This window comes from Protomyctophum bolini, assembly GCF_963924005.1.
Source record: "Protomyctophum bolini genome assembly, chromosome: 20".
Taxonomy (NCBI): Eukaryota; Metazoa; Chordata; class Actinopteri; order Myctophiformes; family Myctophidae; genus Protomyctophum; species Protomyctophum bolini.
The window spans coordinates 15,360,773-15,379,518 of NC_137881.1; positions in this window are offsets into that span (position 1 = coordinate 15,360,773).

The following is an 18,746-nucleotide window of genomic DNA, read 5'->3' on the forward strand; positions in this document are numbered from 1 at the left end:
CATTATACCATTATAGGATGACACAGATGGATGTCATAGTATGTTTATGACTTAATGGATGAACGCTTGTTGTTAACTGCTGCTGTCAAGAGGAAACCTTGTGTGTAAAAAAAACCATGACTCTCTTGGCTATACTGTATGCATCAATCCAATTGTTAGAAATGAAAACAATCATTTGAGTCGAGAGGTTTTTCATCTGTTAAAGGGATATTTTACTTTAAAAAACACTTTTGTGATCAAATTATTTTGTGCAATTAAATGGTATTTTGTGCAATTTGTGACAACTTTTGGTTGTCACAAAACACTAAGGCACACTTGACTTGCCTCACAGCACAGCAGTGTGCCTAAGTACGGTAGGTAATCACTTTGGTAGAGTGTGTTACACTAATAATGCAATATAACACTGAGTAGATGTGTCAGATAGATAGAACACCACGGTCGAGATCATGGATTCCACAATGCTACGCCAGACTTCCCACAGAGTTCCTGCCTACTGAAGCACCGGTCCTTCATTGCCACCCCCAGTTCCTGCCTACTGAAGCATGTGTCCCTAGCGATGACATCAGGGAACGGCAGCTTTCTACCTCTGGTCCGCCCTGAGGCAGGATTCCAGAGAAGAAGGGAAGACATAACCTCATTGTCAGCTCTGTAGCAGTGGCCGGCAAACTGCGCTCTTCTGGATCTGACCAGTAAAGAAACACGGGGAAGGTTATATAACTAACTCTTAAATGGATAGTTCACCCACTCGCATTCCTAAGCCAACAATTTGATGTCCAGCAGTGGTTCCCAATGGTTCTCCTTTGTGGAGAAGGAGACTCTTTGTATGTTCTGTCTCACACATCTGTTTATGTATCCGCCAATGACAGCCATGTCCGGCATTCTGTTTCTGGGTATCTCTCTGTATACATGCATACGTCGTACGTCCCAACTTTGTGAGTGCAATATCTTAGGAACACCTTCATGGAATATGTCATGACATTTGGCACAATGTCCACTTAACGCCACTTTACTGTCCACGGGATGAACTAATTAAATGCAGTTGGTCAACAGTCAGTGTCACTGTAGTCAGTGACTTCATGTCTATGAACCTTGTGAACCTTGTGAATACGCTGTATACCTTTAGGGAAATACATGATATTTGTCCACACAACATTTGATTAATTATGTGAAATTTGTCCTCTCCGTTAAACCCATCACGATGGGTTTAACAACTATTAGGAGCAGCAGGTGCTACAGGATGAACTGATTAGAAGTAGGTCGTCAATAGTCAAGGTGAATAACCTATGTCTTCTCCCAACCTTGTGAACACAATAGTTAACGCCTCGCAGCAATTGCATGCCATTTGGTACAAATGTCCACTTGGACTTAAAAATGAACAAATTAGACGGTCACCTCACAAACACATTCATTCAATTCCTTCAAAGTCTTAATTCATTCATTCACTTACTACATTATACTACATGAGGACAAACACAGATGTAAAAAGCTGGCAGAGGGATACAACAGTGATGCAGTATTTGAACATGTCTTCTGTCATTATCTGTCTGTTATATTTCATGCTGTTAATTTAACCCTCAAGCGGTCAAACACTTTTTTTTTCCACAGTCAGAGTTAAATGAACACTGAGGATTTTACTGTGTATTTAGACCACCCTTCTAACTATCCATCAAAGAGCAAGGCTTTCCCAGCTAGGCCACTCTGAGTGCTGGGGGCTGGTGCTTGCACAAGTAGCTGAGCCACTACCACATGTTACATAATGGAACAGGGGGATGAGTCACAAAGGCCCAGCTCTCCTCCTGGCCAGGACGGTATGCCACAATCCTGGGTCAAGACAGCCACCTTCTGCTATAGCTGACTCCAACTGTTGTCAGATATCCAGAAGCTCTCAAAGAAAGACTGCCAGAGCCTATATATAAGTCACATAACAGTTTGTTTCACTATAATAGCAGGCTATGGAAGCATGGAAATAGGAGAAGTTGGGATGCTTTCCTCCGGCCCGAGTGAACTGTCCACTCACCTTTTTCAAAACATAATGTTTTCAATGTTTGGCCTTCCTCGAGTCAATAGGGGAACTGAGAGAGTACTTACGCCTACGGCATATGCATCTCTCACAGGCATTAAAAGTTCCCTTGAACAATGAAAATACATCTAACTCTTTTACCATTGTTGTGCTGGCCAAAGTAACTAAGTAGATTTACTGTATTTAATTACAATTTCAAAGTACTATTAATTTATTTGAATATTTATATTTCTTGATTATATGTACTCCACTACATCTCAGAAGCAAATATTGTACTTTCTACTCGTGCAGTGACATGATATACTGTGTATGATTCTGAAATGGACATTCTGCATAATGATTGCACACTGGGCACGTTTTTCGGAAAACCGATGGAGAAACGCAGCTACAAATCCTAAAAATGCACTCGGTGTGTGGGGACCTTTATACTTTTGTACTTGGACTTTAAAGATGGAGTGCCGTGATTTTCTTCCACCCTAATTGTTATTGTTATATAAGGAGGTATAATTTTTTCAAAAAAGTATACAGTATTTGTTAAAATGTGGTTTTTATATGGGCACGCCCACCAGTTCATTAAGTATGCCTGGTATGCCTGGTGGGTGAACTGAAGCTGCACCCACAGCTGTAGTTGTATGATAAAGGGGGAGGGGTTAGGGGAGGGGCTGCTAGTGTGATGTCACTATATTACTGTTTATTTCATTGGCCCGTTTGAAGGGTTCAGCCTCCAGGAAGAAACCCTAAATACAAAGTTAATACCATTGCACATAAAAACGACTCCAGGGTGTCTAATGAAGTACTGTCACCTCATAGACACATGAAAAACTGGAAAAATACAAAAATGTTGGCACTCCCTCTTTAAGTACTTTACGTATAACAAAGTAGTTTTACACTGTGATATTGATACTTTTATATATAGGCCTGCCAATTCCACAATGTGATTTTGCATGCGGCTCCCTATAATACTCCCACAGGCTGTGCCTGACAATATTTTTGAGCTTGAAACTGTTAGATGTAGTGCAGATTTGTGAATATATGATTGGGTAATCTGCCACTAGAGCCTGGTATTCAGCCAAAAGCATAGCTGTAAAAAGCAATGAAAATCTTTCTCTCTGGTGTGTAGGAGTATTGATGTCGTTGGAAAGCGAGCAGTAGGGTGAGCCAGGTGTGCATTGGAAGGGTTTACTACTATTATCTCCTTTTTTTGTACAAAATGTAATTTAACAATAACACATTTATTATCATCATTCTTCTGTGAGTCATTAAACCTGTAGCATATATGGATTGTGTCACGGATGTGATGGACGGATGGACGGACTGACTGGTTTTGCTGGTTTTCATAGTAATCTGTGACCTACAGTCGCAATAATTTCATCTATAGTACTTCTTTATACTTTAGAGTGTTAAACCAGACATCTCTAGGCCTAGCTTAGACCTTCTAAGAAAGCACATCACCCCCCTTGTGGAAGTGGAGGTAGGTAGGGTACTAGGGTAACATAATTTATTCAGATTCACTGAATCATGATTTAGCATTTCAGTGTCCACCTACCACCTAGGTATCCGTGTGCCAGCAACACAGCTGCTCCACAACGTGTAGGCTGTCAAGGCAGGAGTGATTCCGCCACACGGGCGGATGTCATTATTTTTTCAACATCATCCATGCAGTATTAACCAGTGTTACGTAACCTAATCAGAGAAGTAAAGTGAGGCTTAAAGAAACCTCCGCACCATCACGTCAGTCCTTGTTAATCTTTAATTAAGCGCAAGGTGCCATGTTGATTCATTCATTCTCAGTGGGCGCTATTTTCAGCCAACATCACCCACTCTCACCAGGGAGACAGAGGAACTCTGTTTTAAAAAGCAAACAAGAGGCTTCCGAAACATCCCTGGCAAAATACGATTAAACTGAATACAGGCACATCAAAGCATTGATTGTGGACATGCTGACTGGGTTTAATAGACAATTGTTTGCTGTATATGTGGCCTTTTCTGTGCCCAGTATGTCATCAGAGTTTTGGAGGTGGGTGGTATTCCGTTAAGCCTAAGTGGCTAATTTATTACTAATGTATTTACCACCTGCTATTCTTGTTTGTTTTTGGTGCTTTACTTTGTTTGGATATTCAAGGTTGACTTTATCATTACATCTTGTGTAGAATGTGTACATACTGTAAGAGTAAAACTTATTTTTACCCAGACAGGATATTGTATTGTTTACTAATTTACAGTAAACAATTTTTATGTGCCTGGTGCATCAAGCACCCAAATAATACTTTAACATCTCCAGACTATGAAATCCTGTGTGTTAAATGAACACCATCATTTTACAGCACATCTGCATGTTCAACTATGTAACATGTCTATCCATCTCACAGAAGAATGATGGTAATAAATGTTATAGTTAAATTACATTTTGTACAAAAAAATGAGATAATAGCCAGTGGGAATATTTGTAATTCCCACTTGTAAGGTAATGGTTGCATGGATGCAGATGGTGTAACGGTTCTGAGAGATAAGGGGACTCCAGATGATGCTGTAGTGAATAGTGATGCTGGAAAGATCTTCGGCTGTAGCTGTTTTTGAAGCATGATACGGATATCTGGAGTGCGGATTGTTACATAGAGATGATTTGAGATTCTTTTTCATCTACATCCTTTCGTAGATGTGTTCAGGATTCCACTTGTAAAACAAAAGAGAGGGAGGGCAACATTTTCTGACTTATACCGCTTCAGCTTTTCACTTTTACTGTAGCCTAGTATATACTTCTTTAAACAACAAATTGTGAAAATAGCCGATCTACAAGCTCATGTACTGTATTGTGAACTCCTACATCTGCTATTTGCATTATTTCTTAATTAATTAAATGCATTTATTTATAGCAAATTTGATCAAAACGTTAACATACCTCATTAAAATGTTTTAATATTTAATATTTAAAATGTGGTCCAATCTGTATGGTGGTAGAACAGGAATGTTACAGCTTTAAGTACAGTACATTCCAAAGAATATCTTGCTCCAACATGAGCTCGCCTTAAAGCAACTACATGTTTCTCTATTGTGTTAGTTGTTAGGATTTAACCGAAAAACTTTCCAGGGCACATTAATCACGTTTTTCCATTCCTTCTGTTTTGGAAATGTGAACCATTTGTGGCATCAGGGCTTTTTGGTTTTGTTAAATAGATAATTACAAAAGCTTATTGTCTGTAGGGAGAGTATGTTTTGCTTTGCACTCTGTCCGTGCGTGCGTGCGTGTGTGTGTGTGTGTGTGTGTGTGTGTGTGTGTGTTTGTGTCTGTGTGTCTGTGCGACCTTGCGTCCGTCTGTTACATACCAGCTAATCTCCGGCACCATTAATCCGGTCGATACAAAATTCTGCCCACACACTCCCTGGATGCCAATGATGAACAAGAACATCTGCCCCCAAATTTTCCAGAACGGCCTGTTGTAGCGCCACCAGGAGGCCGACTTTTGTAAAACAAATTCTTTGATATTACTCCTCCAGATTCTGTCCAAAAATCCCGCAAATCGTTACACAGTATCTCTATAGTCATGTGTTCAAGACGGATCTGATTTCATATTCCATCCAAATTGGCTAACATTGGCTTTCAAAGTTTGCAGGATTGGCCCGTTTTGAACAAAAAGTCTCAAATCATTAACGCAGCATGCAATTTACGTGAAATCTTTCACAGACTTTCCTACAACTAGTCTGAGGAATATATCTCACCCTTTTCACATTGGCCTATTATAACCCCACCAACAGGTGGATTTTTGCAAAACACATTTTTGGAACAAAATGCCTCAAATCATCCAATTGCCATCCAAGGTGTAAGAAGAAATGCCACCCTTTTCACATTGTCCTATTATAGCGCTATTAGCGCCACCAGGAGGCCACATAATGTATGTATTGGTTTCATAAATAGATGGTTTGCTGCTTTGTCTGCAGACTGTCCTGGGCTAAAGAGTGACTCATTTAGATTCAGCACGTCTGGCCATTTATGACACTGTTTATTACAGTTGTGTTACAGTTACACACACATGCAGCACAAAGCCTTTATGCGTATAAAATCTATATCAAATCTGTGCTACAGTCACCCGCTTTTATTAAACAAACAGCACAGCAGTCAGCGTTTGTGGTTTGACACTGTTGTTTGCCTGAAGAGATGTATGTCTCTGTTTAACTTTTCCATATTGGCTGCCAGGGGCACCGCCACCTCCAAGCAAACACCGCCACAGTGTTTAGAGACGCCTTGTGTGAGGAAAGGATACTGTAAATACAGATGTGTTTCTTCTTGTTGCATATACCAGCTTATGAAAAGGATTGTCTTTCATTCCTGTATAGTATAGAAACAGGACAGTTTTTACACCAATCACTCAGGGCCAGATCTACAGTATGATTACACAAAACAATTCCGGGCGATGCAGTGTTGGGCTGCCTGTTATGGGTAATCAGACATACTGAGTGAAATGCTCAAGGTGTGATGGTGTGACGGGCTTTGCTTCTTGTGTCGGCTCGGCCGCTGTGTCACCTTGACCATGGCAACGACATCCCTCCCTCAGCCTGCCTCCATGGTAACTCCATTTTCAACCCACTCCATCAACCCACCCCATCAAGCGTGTCTAGGCAAAGAGACAAATTATTTTGTTGGACACCATTAAGTACAACTCCGCGAAGTAAAATCCTCTGTGATACACTGTAAAATCATTGTAAAGATTGACCCACTGGTCCATTTGCAATCTCTGGAGACTCTGCAGTCATTAATTTACTTCCAATCCCAAGGTTTGGAGAGCATTGACGCTCATACTGGTGCATCGAAAGGTTGTAGATTTTATGAATGTCCTGTATAGCACAAGAAAGCATAGATGATTGCGACTGCTTGCAAACAACTGCTTACATATTATGTGTATAAGATTTAATGTTGACTGGATGTTGTGTCACATCATCAAACGATGTACAGTATGATTTATCTGGAGACCTGTGTTGCATGTTTCGCCTCTCAACCCTAATTCATCATAACTCACGTTTAATGCCAATTTAATGTCAACTTTAATAATTCATGATTAATTGAAGTAAGTTCTAACAAATATAACCATGAGCATTTTTATACTTAAATGATTAATTATGTTGCATCATTGCCAAGAATGTGAGATGATTTCCTGTCCCCATATTGTTATTTTGTGGCCAAATTCCATTCCATTGTTTTCCTTTGGATGGAGCACTGGGGAGCAAGAACAGTGTGTGTACAGTACAACTTCAAACATGAGCAATGTTTACTGCTTTCAGCAATCCCATCTCTCAACTGGTTGATGGAGTTGTTTCTATTTCCAGCTTTGCCCTCTATCTATAGGGTGCACGGTATACAGACCCCATGCCCTGTCATAATGTTCCCTAACAACACATGTTTCACATGAGAATGAACATTACCAGTGGCGTACACAGGTAGACACTAGGGGGTGCTAGAGCACCACCTGCCCTTGCCCTCTGGACAGCAATGGGTTTATTTCGGTATGTATGTGGACCATGGTGACATTGATCAATTCTTGATTAAAAAAAAAGCTTCTGCTATATTATTTATGCCCCAAAATCTATAATTCTCACACTATTAATGCAGCCGGCTGGTTCCACGTGCTGCACAAGGTGCCCTTTTTCACTTGAGTACCTGCCCCTCTAAATGTTTGTGCACGCCACTGAACATTACTCATTGAGGACATTGCTGTCTCCAATATTTCAACTGAGCAAAGACTGTTGTTTTAATGTTGTACACTCAAAATTAACACTCACGATTTTGCTGTGATGGTTGCTGTAGTTAGTCTTGTATATTGCGTAGGCCCACCTGGGTTTTTCATTAAAATAAAAGTAAGTGGGGAACTAAGATGTTTTTAGTAAGATACTTGAGCGCCTGCCATCTACATGCACTCTGTATCAGTCCTGCAGACATCTTGTTATTAAAGCCAGATTTACATTGTTGTACAGTAGTGTCGTGTGCCGAAAAGAGACGAGTTGTGAACTTGCAGATTTGCTATTTTCGGCACACGACACCATCCTATGATGGAGCATAAATGTAGTATTACCCTTGTGCCTTTTCTCTGTCTCCATTCATGTCTCCGTCTGTCTCACTTTGTTTGCTTTCCATTACTGCGCATCTATTAAAAACCCTGGTCTATGGAATAATGTGATTGCAACGATGGCATCACCTGCAAAGAGAGGAATAGAAAAGGAATTATCCTGGTAATATTCCTGAGATTGATCTAACCCCCTGTCCCCATAAGGACATGTACAAAAAGACATTTACCAATTTCAGCATGTCTTTTGAATTCCCTTTGTTGGGTAATATTAAAGCCAGTTTAGGATTAGGATTAGAGTGACATGAGATAAACTGAATGAATTGTCAGCTATTATCAGATGTCCTGAGCATCTACTCAACAGGGATGTTCCAGCTACACTGAGCAACAGCACCAGACAGAAAAATTCCAAGAACTTCATTGATCTTTCTCTGTATTTTTCCACCTTAAAAAAGCAATCCTACAATACAGGTCAAGGTTGCAGGTGGACAGCGTTTTCTTTTCTTTTCGTTTTTTTCTCAAGGGCTGTCCTCAACTAAATAAAATTCTTAGTTGACTATAGTCGATTGATCGAATAGTTGATTATTTAATCAACAAATCTGTAAAATTATGGTTACATACAATCTTACTGAGACCAGCCTTTTCAGGTTAGTGAGGTTTAACAATTATTGGTAATGTCTATTAAATTCTTAAGTTATGAAATGGAAGGGTTACAAGAGATATGGGGAAACGCAAACACAATGCTTAATCAACTAATAAAGGCTTGGTTTACATAGATTTGTTAAAATGTGTTAAAAAAAAGAAGAAGCTAGAATACAAGTCATGTGAATGCAGAATGTGTGGGAAAGCATGATATATTGAAGGTTGACCAGGGACAAAATGTTCACCGATGCTTTGTTGTAAGGACCTGGGGATATCATTAAAGCATACTCACTCAATGTTGCTAATGAGTGGTAGAGCTAATAAGTGTGGTTGTTTAAGATAGTTACAGACGGTTCACTATAGCAGCCGTCTCCATAGCAAACACTGCCATCTCCATTTGAAATTATCTCCTGAAGGCCCTTACATATGTCCATGTCAGAGGCTTTTTGACACATAATGTGAAGTCAAATTGATGAAGAAATGCTGCTAAATCACACACACTTGACCTGAGTTCAACATTCTTGCGTAAGGAGAACAGATTTGTGTGTTTGTGCAGGGTTGCCCTAGTCACAACGTGTTTGCTTGACTTCACTAGGGAGAATGTTGGACGATGTGACGATTGAGAACGCTATGAAACTGAAGCATTTGTGTTCACGTTGTAAGGCCAGTAATCTTCTCTTGGGTAATGCATCTAGTGTTGCCGAACAAACCAAGCGTTTTTATATTTCTTGGACAGAGCTGGAGGTATCAACAGTGATTGTCATTGGTCACACTGTTGGAAGTGTGACTGTGGGAGGGAATCAATCCTACATTAACCACTTGGGTCTATCTATAAAGTATAAACCCATCAGACAGAAACTAATAAGGTGATGCATTGCAAACAAGCATTAATTATAGCATTCATTACATAAAAGTTGTATAATGTTACAGTGACGCTCATTACTAGTAGTTGAGTTTTTCCTCACTTTCTTAGTAACATGAACCGTACACACTTGGCAGCTCATACAGACACAGAATGATGCCAAATGCTGCACTGTTATCATCATGAATTTCAAATTACAGTGCGTTTAAGGGTGAAATGTCAAAAAGTAACACTGCCAACCAGCCCACCCGTCCACCCACTCCCTCTGCGTTGTTCTGGAGGTCCCTTTGACGTACTGTGGACGTGAATCAGAGAGAGGAGGGCAGTTGAGCAGGGCATGAGCAGAGAGCGGTCCACACTCCACACACAGTCAGTGGGGGATAAAGTAGTCAACTCCAGCACTTGAGTGTATACTGAGTAGATGCTCCTGGTCACATATTATTACTTCAGTACAAGTGCAAGTGTACAAGTTGCTTTGTCAAATTTTAATAGGCTACAGGAGTGAAAAGTACGTAAGTATTCAAAAGTACATTCTTTTTTTAAAGTAGTATGTATTCAAAAGCACAAGGTACATTTTATTTTCTAATATCAATTCGATGCTGTATAGTCATTTTGACAAGAAGTTTCAATTGTGAAAACAGCAAATCTACAAGCTCACAACGTGTTGCATTGCGACATGTTGTTACCTTGTACTACTACTACTACTACTACTACTACTATGTTCTCTATTCTATATTAAAATTGGCTTAAAGGAGGACCGGCCGGAGGGCGGACCTCATGTCATGTCACCATGACTCAGCCATAACATATACTGTACGTATAAGGCTTATGTGGTTATGGCTGAACTGCTTATATTAAAAGCAGTTCCCAACGCAGCTACGCCCAAATATGGAGTGTGTTAATAATCTCCATTTGTCGTCATGGCATTAGGTGCAAACAAATCATTCAGCTCCATATATGGGCACAAAAGATGGCAAGCCCAATTGCCCATACATACTGATGCTCGCAATGGCAAGAACTTGAGGAAGTGCGGTGCCCGCCGTCAAGTAGTTCGGATATCCAGTTATCCAGAGCATATAAGGGACAAAGACTGACACATACAGATATCTCTATTCATGGGTATAATAGGGACACAGGTAGACAGACGGATACAGCGATCTCCATATATGCACAAAAGGGACACAGACAGACAGGCACAGCCAAGCCCCCAGAACCGACCAATGGGCTCAACGCACAAGCTTGTGCCACTGAGGTGAAACTACTGCAAATGCGAGACAAAGAGAAAATATGCGGCTGAGCCCTGCGATGTCTTGGCAATGTCATTACTCAACAAACATGGAAGAAGTGGTAAAAAGGGAGTGGTAACAACGGGTAAATGTGGTTGGCTTAAGTGGATAATTAATGATGTACTCCACTGCATTCCCTTTCCTGTATGTAGTGTGTAGTAATGTAGTGGAGTCGATACAATATTTGTCCTTGAAATGTATTGGAGTGGAGTGAAAGTCACCAAGTTTCCAAAAATACAAATACGCAAGTAAAGTACAGATACTCAAAAGATATACCTAAGTACACAGTACTCAAGTCAATGTGTCCACCACTGGTCCACACACAATGCAGACAGTGCAGACGGGCGACCGGATGCATGTGGCGGGGGATTAACCCGGTATGACAGCTACCCTGTCTACTCTTATCTCCATGTGTCACCCTGGTCTGTGGAGACTGGAGAGGCGAGGTGGAGTGGAGGAGAGGCTGCGGGACAGCGGGGAGACCGAGGAGGTGGAGGGAAGTGTCAGCTATTAGCACGACACGTGTGAAAAGTGATGCGATATCTCAAGGAGACCAGGATTGTGTTATCAGCCTCAGCCATCCTCTCCTCTAATAAGGCCTATTGATCAGATGCCTGGTTGAAAATAGCACTGGCAGCAGCCGGGGCATCAACAGACACGATCATAGAGGATGGATGGGCGAACTAAAGTATTTTTGTGCACAGTGAAATCTTCAGTGTTGACACTAGTGCACAGATGTAACTAAATGGGCCTGTTGTGGTTACATGGTTGTACACTCCCTCAGAGATAAATATATATATATATCTCTGAGGATTTTAGTGTGAATACAGCCTATGTTTTTAACGTTCTTTAGTCCCTACTAACCACATTAACCCAGGGTCCCTCATCTGGTCATAATAGAGGGTATTTTGCATGCATAAAGAGAGTGGCAAATGAAGTGTCACAGTCTGGAAGCACTTATCAGTAAAGCAACGTCCTTCTGCCTCCTGCATTATATGCAAATACAAAACAGGTCGTATACGCAGTGTGCAAATACAAAACAGGTGGTACGCAGGACCGTTGAGTGATATCAAACGAGCACTTCCAAACTCCAACACTCCAAAATCACCTGCAAGGAATTTCTTGACAGAAAGTAGCTCATAACATATCTACGGTGGATTTTTATGAAACAAACACTTTGCAGAGGATAATTCAAGCTTTCCGTACAGCTGCAATGTTGGCGAGTTTGACGTTGTTTGATACAATCAGATAAAACTTTTCTGTTTGGATGAATGGGCTGTCAATGGGAAATTGCAAATAGTTACCACCTTGCTGGCAAGATGGACGAGGTCTGCATTATGATAAATAGGTGAACATTTGGCAAAAAGTAGGGGAACATCCTGTGAAGATTGGCTGCGATGCGTTGTGAGCTTTATAGGTAGACTATTTTCGGAAAAGAGATTTTCTGTAGAGGGTTCTTTTTTTAAAGGTGGGGACCAAGTATATAACCCTGGGGGACCCCAGTCAGTCAACAAAGTATATAGGGCTGTTAACTGCTTGTTCAATGACCACAGTGATGATTCTTTTCAGCATTCCCCAGTCTGACAGGTTGTAGGGAAGCCCTTTACGGAGGCAGGGACAGCAACCACAAAGGAACGCTCTCAAAGTGTTAGATTGCACCCTGGAGATCCCAACAGGCACATCGACCCGCAGGGAGATACCATCAGGAGGCAGTGAAGCAAATGGAAGGTTGTATAAGAGAACCCCCCCCCCCCCACACACACACACACACACACACACACACACACACACACCTGTCTCTCCTACACCATTCTGAATGCGTGTTCAGGTTCAGCACGCTCCTCTGCTTTCTAATTACCCGGTGACTTAATCACCGCATCGATAATTTACACCGTTCAGTGGAACTGGGAAGCTGCTCTGCTGTGAGGTGACTCAGTCATGTGTGAGTCACTTTAATATTTACAAGAGCATGCGTTGGATAAATCATACAGACACAGACAGCACCTCTCTCTCTCTCTCTCTGCCGATAATATGAAACATCACAATATGGGAAGGGGCATAAGGCTAGGCAAAATACACAAATAATTTGAATGCAAATAAGAATTAAAAATGAAACAGAAAGATTAGAAAATTAAATTACAGTGCAGAAATGAAAAACATTTTGTAAAATTAAGCCGCAAACAGTTCTTTAAAAAGATCTGAGAGTTGTAGCAGAGATGCACTTTCATGGGAGTTTGTTCCAGATACTGTATGCGGTACAAGCATACAAGAGAGGTTTCTTCTTTTCAAAATTAAATATTCAATGTTTGGCCATTTCAATTAAGTCCCCTCACATCAATATACGAGTTATGCATAATTCTACAGTCATTGAAACTCTTAACTCTAACTGGGGAGAGAGTCTGGAGATACATTCTGATGTGCAAGAAAATATTTCTAAAGAAGTACAACAACAAAAATAAAGGTTGTTATGTATAGCCTATGAACAATCAAAATCTGTGGTTACTTAATTAAACTTAATGTTGATATGGCACACTGACTATCAACAAAATTATACTTTATATTAAAAAGGTTGCCAAAAAATCTCTCTTTTTTCTTCTGATTATTTGCTTTTTGGGGTATCGGTCGATCTTCTTGAGTTTGGTAACAGAATTATTCATGCCTGACACCTCACTCCCACACACAAGTATATAAATTCACTGCTGCGCCACATCCAAAGGCATGCTGGTGAAAACATTCCTCAACAATAAACAAGGCTGTTACTCTGTCAGTGGGGAGTTTACCAGTGAGGTCTAATGACCTCAGCCTGACCACATAGTTTGGCCCTATATTCTTCCACAGTCACAGTCGCCCACGGCACCAGGAGTGGCGCCCGAGGCCCTTTCCAGCTGAATGGTTCCAACTCTCACACACACGCACGTACGCAAGTATGTGCGTGTGTCAAATATGTGAGGTCGGTAGTAGGCTAATATGGTTTTAAGATCGTTTAAGGATATAAAATAAGGAGTCAAGTGTCTACCTTCATTTTTTTACCTTCACACATACGCATGCACGCAGAAAACTTATAACATGGAAAGTATTTCCATAATCCATTCAAAAAGTTTAACTTTCATAGATTATAGATTCAGTGCACACAACGTAAATGATTTCAAGTATTTATTTGTTTATCTTTACACAATTTTGGCTTCCAGCTCATAACTAACCCTAACCCACTAAAACAGAATTTCTAAAACATAGAATACTGTAAAATCACCATTTACTCATTTACAGTTTTTGCAGAGCATGAATGTTTTCATCTGAATGCCACATTAAGAAATTAGGTTCACATAAAATCAATCAAAATATGGTACTTTATAAACAGAAATGTCAATCTTCAATGCTTGGTTGGGAATCCCTTTGCCTTCTTCACTGCCTCGATACGCCGAGGACTGGACTGTTGGCCAGTGGTTCAAGGTCCTCTTTTCCGATAAAAGTAAAGTGTGCATTTCGTTTGGGAATCAAGGTCCAAGGGTTTGGAGGAAGACGGGTGAGGAACAGAATCCAAGCTGCTTGAGGTCCAGTGTGAAATATCAGGCAGTGATGAAGGCAAAGGGATTCCCAACCAAGTATTGAAGATTGACATTTCTGTTTTGAAAGTAGGCTACCATAATTTGATTCATTTGATGTGATCCTAATTTCTTAATGTGGCATTCATTCAGATGAAAACAAGTTTTTGAAATTCTGTTTTAGTGGGTTTTATGAGCTGGAAGCCAAAATTGTGTAAAGATAAACAAATAAATAGGTTACTTGAAATGATTTACGTTGTGTGCACTGAATCTATAATCTATGAAAGTTAAAGTTTTTGAATGGAACTATGAAAATATGATATTCAAATTCTTTGGAAAGGTGCTGTATAAATTACAGTGACAGCTGCCACGTAGGTTTGACATGGTTTGTTTCTGTATTTTACTGGGAGAAGAAGTACTTCTGTATGTTCAAAGTGAGTCATAAAAACCCAACATTACACACCGGGTCCCACCATGGTGTCACAATGAATAACACATGAGAGAACCATGGAGAGTTGATGGCTTCCTTGTGAAATGCAGCCACTTCTCGGTGACCCAGATTTCAGGGATGACTTTCTGTCATTCTCTGTGTTTGTGTGTATGTGTGTGTGTGTGTGTGTGTGTGTGTGTGTGTGTGTGCAACATGCGTCTCTCCCACAGTCTATGGTCTCACCCTCTCTGTCACAGTGTGTGTGTGTGAGTGTGAGTGTGAGTGTGAATGTGAATGTGAGTGTGAGTGTGAGTGTGAGTGTGTGCAACATGCGTCTCTCCCACAGTCTACGGTCTCTCCCTCTCTGTCACAGTGTGTGTGTGAGTGTGAGTGTGAGTGTGAGTGTGTGTGTGTGTGTGTGTGTGTGTGTGTGTGTGTGGTTTCTGTTCTCTGGATTGGGGTTTGCATTCTTTCAGTAACTGGACAGCTTGAGCATGTCCAAACAGATACACATACGGCAACATACCATTTACCAGACCAGGTAATTTATCAGACCCCAAATATTTTGTTGTCATTGGTTAAGATTTTGTCCATAATTCCATGCTGTATTGATGTTGCTACCATAACAGGCAAACATTGATCAAAATAACAATTCTTCTACATTCTCTAGTTATGTAGACTTCTTGAAAATTAAGTAATGCAGATGTTTAACAACAATTTAACTCTTGAGAGTGTAATACAGTTAAATATATATAAGGGTCCATTTGGTTAACAACTCTCCATCATTTAGTTGCATGGGGACCACCTGGAACCCCCTCATGGACCACTGGTTGAAAACCCACTGCATTAGAATAATCAGAGGTTTGGGGTCTTGTTGAAGGGCAATGCTGGTAGTTGTTGATGGATGGTAGCGTATTGCTCATTAACCTCCCCCTCCCCATTGACTGTGAAACCTGTGAATTCATAATTCCTCACAAACGCCACTTCTCAAGTGTGAAGTAGGCTAATTATCGCCCAGGCACAGCTTCACGACAACGTTTACAAGTGTTCTTACTGTATACACTCCACAGAATGCTCCGGCACTCGAGCAACAGCGCTTTTGATCAGTGCTTTGATTTGACTTCCCTTACGAGCACTTCATTTAAACCAGCTCTTATTTTGTTTGGTTTGGCATCCTTCTAGAGGCGGCGAGCCAGGGAACACCTCAGGTTTGTTGTCAGTGAGAGTGACTTAAGTGTTGGGTGGAGCGGGGTGTACTGCATGGGGATGGGATGGCCGTGCATGGTGAGACAATCAATCTTTCCTTGCTCCTGCTCTCGGAGGTCTTCAGGGCAGCGGTGCGAGGCGGACATAAAAAGAGTTGTTATGACGGCTTATTGGATGGGTGTACGGAGGGTGAGCATGCAGGAAGGGCTGAGGTCAAGGGTTCAGCTTTGTGTGTGTGTGTGTGTGTGTGTGTGTGTGTGTGTGTGTGTGTGCGTGCGTGCATGCGCGCGCGGGGGAGGGGGGGGGGGGCAAGGCATTTTTTTCTTCGCAGCAAAAATCTAGGGCAGGAGGTCGATTGGATGTTTGGATCTCCACAGACGAGCCACATGGGAACATTGTAATCAATCGATTTCTTCCTGGAATCATAACGACACTGCAGGAAGAGAGGGGGGGGGGGGGGGAGATGACATGGCTCAGCTCATTAAACCCTACTGTAATACTGGTATGGAATCATGTAAAGCACTGAAGACTACATGTGTTGGAAGATCCATGTTCACTTCAAAGTGCCTTTTGCTGTAGCGTATGTATTTCTAAACACAAACTAATTTCACCGTTTCACTGTTATTCTAAAAGGCCAGCATGTACTAGTCAATTATCCTTTGTCCATTATGGCTACTCGGAAAACAGAAGGTTTCTGTGGTGTTGGCTTCCTGTCATCGAGTTGACCCCGTGGTCAGATTGAGTAAATAGTACACAAGTCTTCATCAATATTCAGTGATGGAGCCCATTGAGCTTGTGGGGATATAGGAACATCCGGTGTGCTAATGTCCAACCAACTAACCTCATCGTGTCCCTTTCTACCATATTGATTTCTTAACCCTCTAAACAGACAGGAAAAAACAAAGGAGTGAACAATGCACACAGTGCAACTGCCAGGTGCATGGATCGATGCTGTTGACAGTGATGAACTGATTATTGGTGCGTAAAAAAGAAAGAATCTTATGTCTCCTGAATAATAATGTACTGCTAGTTATCTAACTGGATGATTAGTTATTAAATAAAGAAAAGGCATAAATAGCACATCAGATGAGTTTTGAGTTTTTTCGCAAAGAAAGTAGTCCGTCCTCATCAATTTGTAGCTAGTCGTATGTTTTATTCAAGCATTCAATGTCATAATATGCTCAGCCACAGTACTGTATACCTGTATACTGTTGGTCAAAGTATAGCATACTACTATTACTTTCACTAAGTAGTTAAGTAGTGTAGCTACTTAGTTATGAAAGAGAGCTGTTAGTGTAGCTAAGTTACTTTTTATTAAGCGAAAATAGTATCTTAGCTTATAGCTAAATCAACACGGCTTGTTTGATATAAAGCTCTATAACCATTGTAAGAGCCATCACCATCACCAGATTGAATGCGAACATGCACTGATGACACCCCCATGGCAGAGTATACATTATTAGCACTGCAGTGCAATGCATTTTAAATTATATATATCTTTACATATACATATCTTTGCTTCTGGGGGTCCCTGGAACAACATATTTTCAGTTGGGGGTCCAGCGGCCAAATACATATCATTTCTGGGGTCCTTGACATGAAATAGTTTGAGCACCACTGTCATAGAAACAGGTTTTTCAGAAAACTGTCATGATTTAGAAGACATTTTGTAGCATCTGGCCTCAGTCCTAAATGGGCTAAAGCTGAACTGAGTCATTATTATACCAATTAATTCCTCCCCACACACATTTTGTGTGTTCCTACTGATTCATCTGCCAGTGGGGATCCCCCACTACTCCTCCTGCTGCGGCCAACACTCTCCCAGCCTGTAGGAGGACTTGCAGTGACAAATATCACACTGGCCGTCCAGCTTCCCTCCCACGAGCACGGGCCAATTGAGTTCGTATTGCCACTCGACAAAGTCTGATGCACCACCAGATGTAGCCATGATTAGAACCCCAAGCGTTAACGGCAGTGGTCAGGTACTTTACCACAGCACCACCCGATCACCCCACCATGAGGAAGACAACACATTCGGCTTACCGGTATGTAAAGAAAACAGCTATCTATCCATCTATGAAAGCACCAAGTCTTTGTGTGTACGTCTGTAATCCACGTAACTCGAGAACCGTTCGCCCCACCGACTTCAAATTCTTGAGTCGGTCGGACCCACGGTTGTCCAGAACGGCCACAAAAGGCCTCTGCCCAGGCTCTGGACAGGGCCCCTGCCCAGGCTCCATATCTGCAAAGAACTCCATATATGGGAATAAAAGGGACAGACATAATAACTGGGTGGGGAATGTATTTGACACACACATTCCACACCACCAGAATGATGCGCGGCCTCTCCCTTTATTAGCCAATTGATCACCCCCCAACGAGCACTGTTCTAGTTGCTAATGTCACAACCTTGGCCACAGTTGGGTTCAACCAAGCATTCGGTGCATTGCATCTGTGACATTACGGACAGATAAGTGGAATCAGATGGCTCTGATTGTCCTACCAGGAGAAGCTACCTCTCGTCATTGGGTGGGCCCTGCTGTCTGTGACTGACATTTGAGCCACATGGGTCACTATACTACTGTTGGTAGATAAACACAGCAAAGGGCAACAGTGCACTGTGCGTGTACCACACCCATCCCTCCCTTCAGTCCAGTCCAACAAATAATTCATGCACTAACATTAATTTTATTTATTCACTCTCT